An 8936-nucleotide genomic window follows, 5' to 3' on the forward strand; every position below is an offset into this window, starting at 1 on the left:
AATTCCTTGAAAGACACAACTCTTAAGATTCAGCAATGAGAAAAATGAACAATCCAATTAAAAAGTGGGTAAAAGGTCTGAGCAGACAGACACATCATCAAAGAAGATACATAAATGGTAAATAAACATGTGAAAAGATGTTCAATATTGTATGTTATTAAGGAACTGAAAATTAAAACAATATTGAGATATCACTACCACCTATAAAGTGGCTAAAATCTACAACAGTATCACCACCAAATGTGAAACAGGAACATTCATTTACAGCTGGTGAGAATGCAAAATGGCACAGCCATTTTGGAAGACAGTTTGGTAGTTTCTTACAAAGCTAAGCATGCTCTTACCTTACAATTCAGCAATCACACTGGTATTTGCCCAAATGAGTTGAAAACTTACATCCATATAAAAACCTGTAAATGAAAGTTTATAGCGGCTTTATTCATAATTGCCAAAATTTGGAAGCAACTTAGATGTCCTTCAATAGGTGAATGGATAAGCAAACTATAGTACATTCATACAATGGACTATTTTCCAGTGATTAAAAAAAATGAGCCATTGAGCCATAAAAAGACATGAAGGAACCTGAAATTCATATTACTAAGTAAAAGAAACCAGTCTGAAAAGGCTAGTGCATAATTCCAACTATATGACCTTCTTAACTAAAAAGGCAAAACTATAAAGACAATAAAAAGATCAGTGGTTGCCGGGGGTTTGAGGTGAGGGGAAGAGGAATGAAAAGATGGAGTACAGAGTAATTTGGGGGCAGTGGAACTATTCTGTACAATGGTGGATATATGAATTTTACATTTTTAAAAACCATGGAACTATACAACATAAAGAGTGAACTTTAATGTAAACTAGCTAATAATAACTCAACATTAATTGTAACAAACTTACCACATTAATGCAAGTTAGCAGAGGAAATTGTGATTAAATGTTATATATGGGAACTCTATACTCGCTGCTTACTTCTTCTGTAAACCTAAAACTCCTCTTAAAAACATTGATTCAAAAAGCAAGAGAGAAAGAGAGGGTGTTGAAGTCTAGCAAAGATTTAAATCCAGGTTCTTTCATTTATAATTTGTGTGGACTTCAGCCCTTACGTTTTAGAACAATTTTTTTTGTTAGAAAATAAAGATAATAATTTACCTTGAATGTCAGATGCTTCAGAAAGAGCCTGGTACACACTAGGCATTCAGTGTTTATTAACTCTTCTAGCTTACTCTTTCTTAACGGACATGGATACTTGATAGTTACTAAATGATGTAGAACAAGATGGAGCAGAAATAGCCAGGAGTAGTAGTAGAAGCAACAGGATGGTTGAAGATGCAAGAGATGATCTAACAAGGAGATCAACCTTTGGCATTCCATAACAGAAAAAGCATTCCTGCCAAGATACTAATATGAGTAACATGTGGATATATTAAGCAAATGAGGCATTGAATTGGATTAACATTTATAAATTAAGTGGCATTTTAAAATGAGTAGTAAGGTATACTGTGAACTGACGTTTTGTCTTCGAATACGCTCCCTCTGAGTATGCTATGCAGTACTGCTCATAAGAATGTTGTGAAGTGACAGAAATGTCTTTGTCCACTGCCCAATAAGGCGGGCATTCACCAAAATGTGGCTAATTAGAACTTGAAATGTGGCTAGCATGACTGAGGAACAAAATTTTTAATTAAAAATTAAATTGTGGCTGATGACTATCAAATTGGACAGTTCAGACAGACTTCAAAAAAAGATAAACCAAATGAAGGCTGAGCACAGTGGCTCATGCCTGTAATCCCAGCATTGGAAGGCCAAGGCGGGCAGACTGCTTGAGCCTTGGAGTTTGAGACCAACTTGGGCAACATAGTGAAACCTCAATCTCATTTAAAAAAAAAAAAAAAAAAAGCCAAGCACAGTGGCACACACTTTTAGTCTCAACTACTTGGAAAGCAGAAGTAGAAGGATTGACTGAGCCCAGTAAGTAGAGACTGCTCTGAGCTGTCATCATTGTGATCAGCCTGCCCAACAAGTAAGAACCCAACTCAAAAAAAAAAAAGATAAACAACTGGTTCAAAATATAATTTGCAAAAGAAATTAGAAAATTTCTTGAGATGAATGAGAGTGAAGACACAACATAATGAAACTTAGAGATGCAGCTAAAATAGGGCTTAGAGGGAAATTTATAACTATAAATCCTATATTAAGAAAGAAGGTAGCTCAGCCTGTAATCACAGCACTTTGGGAGGCCAAGATGAGTGAATTGCCTGAGCCCGCAGGTTCGAGACCAGCCTGGGTAACTTGGTGAGACCTTGTCTCTACAATACTTCAAAAATTACCTGGGCGTGGTAGCACATACCTGTAGATCCAGCTACTTGGAAGGCTGAGGTGGAAGGATCGCCGGGGCCCAGCAGGTCGATGCTGGGGTGGCTGTGAGTGTGCCACTGCACTCCCACCTGGGTGATGAAGTGAGAAGAAGAAGAAGGAGAAGGAGAAGGAGAGGGAGAAGGAGAAGGAGAAGAAGAAGAAGAAAGATCTCAAGTTAACATTTCATTTTAAGACAGTAGAAAAGAAGAACAAACTAAATACAGTGTAAACAAGGAAGAAAATAATAAAGATTTAAGCAGAAATTAATGAATAGAGACTAGAAAAAGCAACAAAACTAGAAGTTGGTTCTTTAAAAAGAGAAAATTGATAAACTTTTACCTAAACTGGCAAAGAAAAAAAAGAAGAGACTTAATTTACTAAAATAAGAAATAAAAAAGGAGCATTACTTTAAAGAAATAAAAAAAGGATTATGAGGGGATACTATGAACAGATAATGACAAGTGTTGGCAAAGATATGGAGTAATAGAAACTCTTATACTTCTGGTGGAAATGTAAAATGGTATAGTCACTTATGAAAACAGTCTGGCAGTTGCTCAAAAGGTTAAACATTGAATTACTCTATGATTCAGCAATTTTACTCCTAGGTATATATACAAGAGAAATAAAAACACATGTCCACACAAAAACTTGTACATGAATATTCATAACAGAAAGCAACCCAAATGTCCACCAGCTGATGAATGAATGAATTAAATGTGTATAATTCATACAATGAAATATTTTTCAGCAATTAAAAAATATTAAAGTACTGATGCATGAATAACACCTGAAAGCATGTAAGTGAAAGAAGCCAGTCAAAAAGAGCCCATATTGTATTATTCCATTTACTTGAAATAGGCAAATAAAATTGGCAAATCTATACAGACAGAAAGTAGCTTAATGATTACTAGGACTGGAGGTGGGACTGGGTAAGAGAATGAGCTGGTGATGGTAAAAGAGTGTAGGGATTCCTTTTAGAGGTTGAAAAAGTTCTAAAATTGATTATGCTGATGGATGCACAACTCTGCAAATATACTAAAGTCATTGTGTTACACTTTAAGTGAGTGAATGGTATGGTAGGTCAACCATACCTCTTACAGCTATTATTTAAACAAATGAGCAAAGTGGAAGGAGCAATACTTCAGGCACTAACAATTTGGAAGACTAACTTCAGCAGCAGTGGTGCTTCATTTTGGGGGTTCCTATGATGCCTGTGCCAGGCATTCATAACAAAGTATGGTTTGTTGGTTTTCTTGAACCAGCCCAACCCAAGCTTGCTGATTTCCTGCTAATCTTCAACCCTACTTCACCCTCAACAAAAGAAGAACATGGGAACTGAACTTGCATATGGAGTCTCATGAGACAACCAGTAATTTTTCTCTTTTGAGAATTTTTTCTCTTTCCTACTGCTGAAATTAAATTTATACTGCTTAGTGTTTTGCAAAATTTGAATTTGATGTTCATAATAATGTTATAGTGTAGTTGAAGTTTTAATTTGATGATTGCTCTTCCAAAGATGACATAGATGTGAAATTTCATGTTTAAAATTTGTTTTGACTTTTAAAAATGCTTACTATAGTCAATATAATATGTTAGAATTTTGCACAAGTAGGACTTATTACTGATCTTTAAAGAGGAATAACATGTGACGACGAAATCAGACCATTGGCGTATCTGGCAGGAGTAGTGCAAAAAGTTGCCAAGATCTTTTCAGATCTGAAAACAGAAACAAGGACTTCTAATATTATAGTTTTATCTTCTTACATCTTTGGCTGCTTGATTTGCTTTTCTTGCCAAAACCAGTGTGGGTGATCAATGTAAGGTATGTGTCTCTTCCTTTCTACAATCAGTATTCCTCTCTGCAGTGGAAAGGTAGTAAGTCCTAACATCTTATTTATTTTGAATCTGTAAACTTTCCAGTAAAGCACACCACTCTTGTCTACTGTTCTTTCTGAGAGATGTTCTTAGTTATATGGGGTTTTACCTTGCCCCTATTTAGGTAGAAGGATTCTAATATTCATGAAGAAGATAGCTCATATTACCTTTTAATCCTCAAGTACTATATTTAGCTTTACAACAAGAAACACTTGTCTTCAATAGATAATAGCAGCAGAAATCCCACATTCAGAACAAGAACTTTGTTTCACCGACCCCCTTCATAGGTTCCAACGTCATTAGCTCCATAGAGTACTTCATTTCCACGAATATTCTCAAAAGCAAAGTCCATTTATTTTGCTCCTCCAAACTTAATTGAAAATTATTACTTCGCATAATGCTTCTTTTCTCCTCTTGGCCCGGATTTATGAAAATATAAATCCAAAATTTGCCCATAGCTGCTGATTTTTGAATTTGCCTTGCTCAGATTTTCTGCTGTGGTGACGTAGTTTCTGGCTTGTCCCAGACTCTGGTTTTGCAGCTAAGATTAGATATAGGAAGTTGACGCTGGAGATGGAGATTCAAAGACTAGGAAGGGTCTTGGGAATCATATTATGACAAGTCAAGTAACACAGGTGTTTGATTTTAATATATAAAGGTATATACTACCAAAAATATGTAATCAACTGAAGTGGTACGGTAGCAGTTAGGAGAGCCATTTGGTATATTCTGATTTCATCTTTTCTCATTGCAGGAAGTCAATAGATCCTATACATAAAGTCAAAGATATCATTTAAAGAGGTAGTTATAAAGATAACATAGTACAAAAAACTTGAACTCTCTAAATCACATATACAAGACAATATAGTAAAAAACTATTAAAAAATCAATATAACTGAAAATATAATGTGATGTCAGAAAGAAATCATAATATGAAATACACCAGATGAAAAGTAAATACATGTGTCATATAAATAAAGGTAAGTTGATTAACTCCTCATTGAAATAAAAGTACCAAATTGAATCATAAAGCAACAGCAACATTTTCAAATTCATGAAATCTAAGATAAAATGACTCATAAAAATTGAAATGTAAAGAATGAGTAAAAGCCTATCAGACAAATTTTGAAGAAAATGATAAAGGGTTCAATCCATGTTGATGATTTCATTATTATAAATATCTATAAATCAAATAATCTTGCATCAACATATTTGAAGCAAAAATTACTGGAAAAACAAGAGGAAATAGAAACACACTAGGTACAGGATATTTAAATTCCCATGTCTCAGTTCATGACATAGCAAATGAATAAAAAATAAGTCTGCAAATGAAACACATAAAGAATGAAAATAATAAGTAAGTCTAATTGCTTTGCGTGAAATTAAATTCTATGACTTTACACTTATCCACAAAGCATTGGACTTAACTGGCCAATTTAAACTTCAAATACAACCTCTGTCAATTTTTAAAAATTAGATGACAGAATTAAATAAGTATAAATATTGCAAAAGATGAATAAATAAAAATAAATAAATTCATAGACTATTGGAAACAAGCCAGTTCAGTAAGGTGATCGTTTACAAATTAATATGATGAAATAAACAGCTTTCCTACACATAAGGAATAAATTAGAAATTGCAATAGGAGAAAAGACTGTACCAATAATGGCAAAAAAAAGTTAAATACCTAAGAAAAACGAATGAAAAAATATTTAAGTCTATATTTTTGCCTGGTACAGTGGCACATGCAGATAAATCTCTGCTACTTGGAGGCTGAGGCCAGAGGATAGCCTGAGCCCAGGAGTTTGATGTCAGTCTGGTGAACAGAGTGAGACTCCATCTCTTAAAAAATAAACATAAATTTTTAAAAATCTATATTTAGCCGGGCTCGGTGGCTCAGCCTGTAATCCCGCGCCTTTGGGAGGCTGAGGTGAGTGGATTGTCTGAGCCCGTGGGTTCGAGACCCGCCTGGGCAGGCGAGACCTCATCTCTACAATAAATAAAAAAAATCAGCCGGGCGTGGTAGCGCGCGCTTGTAGTTCCGGCTACTTGGAAAGCTGAGGCGGAAGGATCGCCGGAGCCCAGCAGGTGGAGGCTGCGGTGGCCGGGAGCGGCCACTGCACTCCAGTCTTGGTGACAGAGTGAGACTCCAACTCAAAAAAAAAAAAAAAAATCTATATTTAAAAAGTTAAATGCTATTGAGGCATATAAAAGAGTCTTACATAAGAAGATGTAGCATTATAAAGATGTCAATTCTCACTAATGCAATCTATGTGTTTAACAGGATCCCCATAAAAATGTCATCTGAGTCTTATTTTAATAGAGATGAGATGATTGTAAAGATTTAATAAATTTGACTCCAGAAAAATAAAAAATTTCAATATGAAAACACATTATCTCTCATAAATTCAAAATGCAAATCACAAAGAAGACAAAATATTTGCCTCATGCTTTGCATATGTAGGTCTAATTTATTTATTGTTCAAAGATCTCCTATAAACTAATTTTTTAAAAAGTCAGTAATATAAGATAGACCACAGAAAAGAAATTCAGCCCTTAAACACAAAAAATAATCTTATTCTTCATAAGAGAAATATACCTGTAAATTAGCAAAGACTCAAATGTTTGATAACAAACTGCAATTGGAGAAGTAAGGAAGCAGATATTCCAATTTCACTGAAGAGAGTATAAACAGGTACATCTTTAAGGAAGGGTGATTTGGCAACATCTATCAAAATTGATTTGGCAACATCAATCAAAATTCCAGAGACACATACCATTTGACCAGCAACTCTCCTTTTAAGAACTTATCCTATATATAAAACGAGACATATCTAAATAGACTCAAGAGCATTGCTGGGATTAGCAAAAGATTAGAATGAACTAAATGTCCAGGAATTGATACAAGTTAAAGAAGTAACAGACAATCTATTCAATGGATTAATATGCAGTTCTTTATAAATGAAGTAGCTCTAAATATAGTAATGTGTAATGAGCTCCAAGATATGTGTGTGTGTATACACATAAATACGGTATAATAATATTGGATAATAATGATAGTATTAATAAAATACAAATACACATCCTCCAGCACAAAAGTATAATATAGTATATCTCGTGTGTTTCCAGTTGCACAAAAAAACACAAGAAAATCATATATACACACATATGCTTTTGAGATATAGAGCAGTGGTTGCTTTGAGCGGGGGAGCCATGAGTTGGGAGAAATAGCTTGTGAGAGAAGCTTGCCACTACATACTTTTCTGTACTGTTGAAATCTGTACTGTGTCCATATGTTACCTATAAAAAATATCAAATCGAACTTTCAAGAAGTGTTTAACATCTGAAGTATACAGTTGAGTTTATGCTTGCTAAGCAAAGGAAAGCTGTGAATGCAGGATCTACCTTCTGCAAAAAGCAAACTGCTGACTTGAGTTTTAGGAAGCATTGAATTTAGGAAATGGCTGAATTTCAGAAGGTTTACAGGATCAGCTACATAATTTGTGTCACCAGTACAAGATTAAATGTGGGGTTTCTTGAAATTAAAAATTTCAAAATGATAACAGCAGAGCATTAATCAAGTGGGGAGGAGGCTGTTCTGAGAGGGGTCCATGCGTAACTACAAAGACTGCATACCTGTGAAGGTGAGGGTTATTGGACTAAAGTTTTTGATGAAGAACAGAGCTGTCACATACTGGCTGATTTTTATTTATTTATTTATTTCATTATAAAGATGTAGGGTACAATTCGGAGTTAGGTATACAAAGGTACCCTTGTTGATGAGGTATGCCCTTCCCTCCCCTAGCAGTTTCCCTCAACTGTCAATTCCACCTCCCTCCCCATGACAGTTTCGCACCAGGGATTCCCAGTTTGCCAATCCCTTTCTTATAGTATTATAATAATTATTCAAGGTCCGCTTATGAGTGAAAACATATGGTACTCTGTTCTTTGTTTCTGTGATAGATCACTGAGTATGATTGACTCTAAATCCATCCAAGATGGTGCAAAGTCCATATGTTTGTCCTTCTTTATGGCTGCATAATATTCCATTGTGTATATGTACCACTTTTTTTTATCCAGTCCAGCTTCGATGGGCAACATGGTTGGTTCCGTGTTTTTGCTATTGTGATTGAGCTGCAACAAACATACGTGTGCAGGTGTCGTTTTTGTAGAATGATTTGCGTTCCTCTGGATATATTCTCAATAGAGGAATTGCTGAGTCATATGGAAGGTCAATTTGTAGTTCTTTCAGAAATTGCCACACTGTCTTCCAGAGAGGCTGCACTAGTTTGCATTCCCACCAGCAGCGTAGAAGCGTTCCTTTCTCTCTGCATCCTTGCCAGCATCTGTTGTTGTTTGTTTTATTATTGATGGCCATTCTTACTGGGGTTAGGTGGTATCTCAATGTGGTTTTTATTTGCATTTCTCTGATGATGAATGAGGCTGAGTACTTTTTCATGTGTCTGTTGGCTGCCCATATATCTTCTTTTGAGAAGTGACTATTCATGTCTTTTGCCAACTTTTTAATGGGGCTGTTTGTTTTTTTTCCTTTCAACGTATTTGATTCCTTGTAGATCCTAGATGTTAGGTCTTTGTCAGATATACAGTTGGCAAATATTTTTTCCCATTCTGTGGCCTGTCTCCCTGCTCTCTTTATGGTTTCTTGTGCTTTGCAGAAGTTCATCAGTTTGATGAGGTCCCACTTG

The sequence above is a fragment of the Carlito syrichta genome, unplaced genomic scaffold (genome assembly GCF_000164805.1).
Source record: "Carlito syrichta isolate Samal-C Ts95f unplaced genomic scaffold, Tarsius_syrichta-2.0.1 Scaffold308139, whole genome shotgun sequence".
Taxonomy (NCBI): Eukaryota; Metazoa; Chordata; class Mammalia; order Primates; family Tarsiidae; genus Carlito; species Carlito syrichta.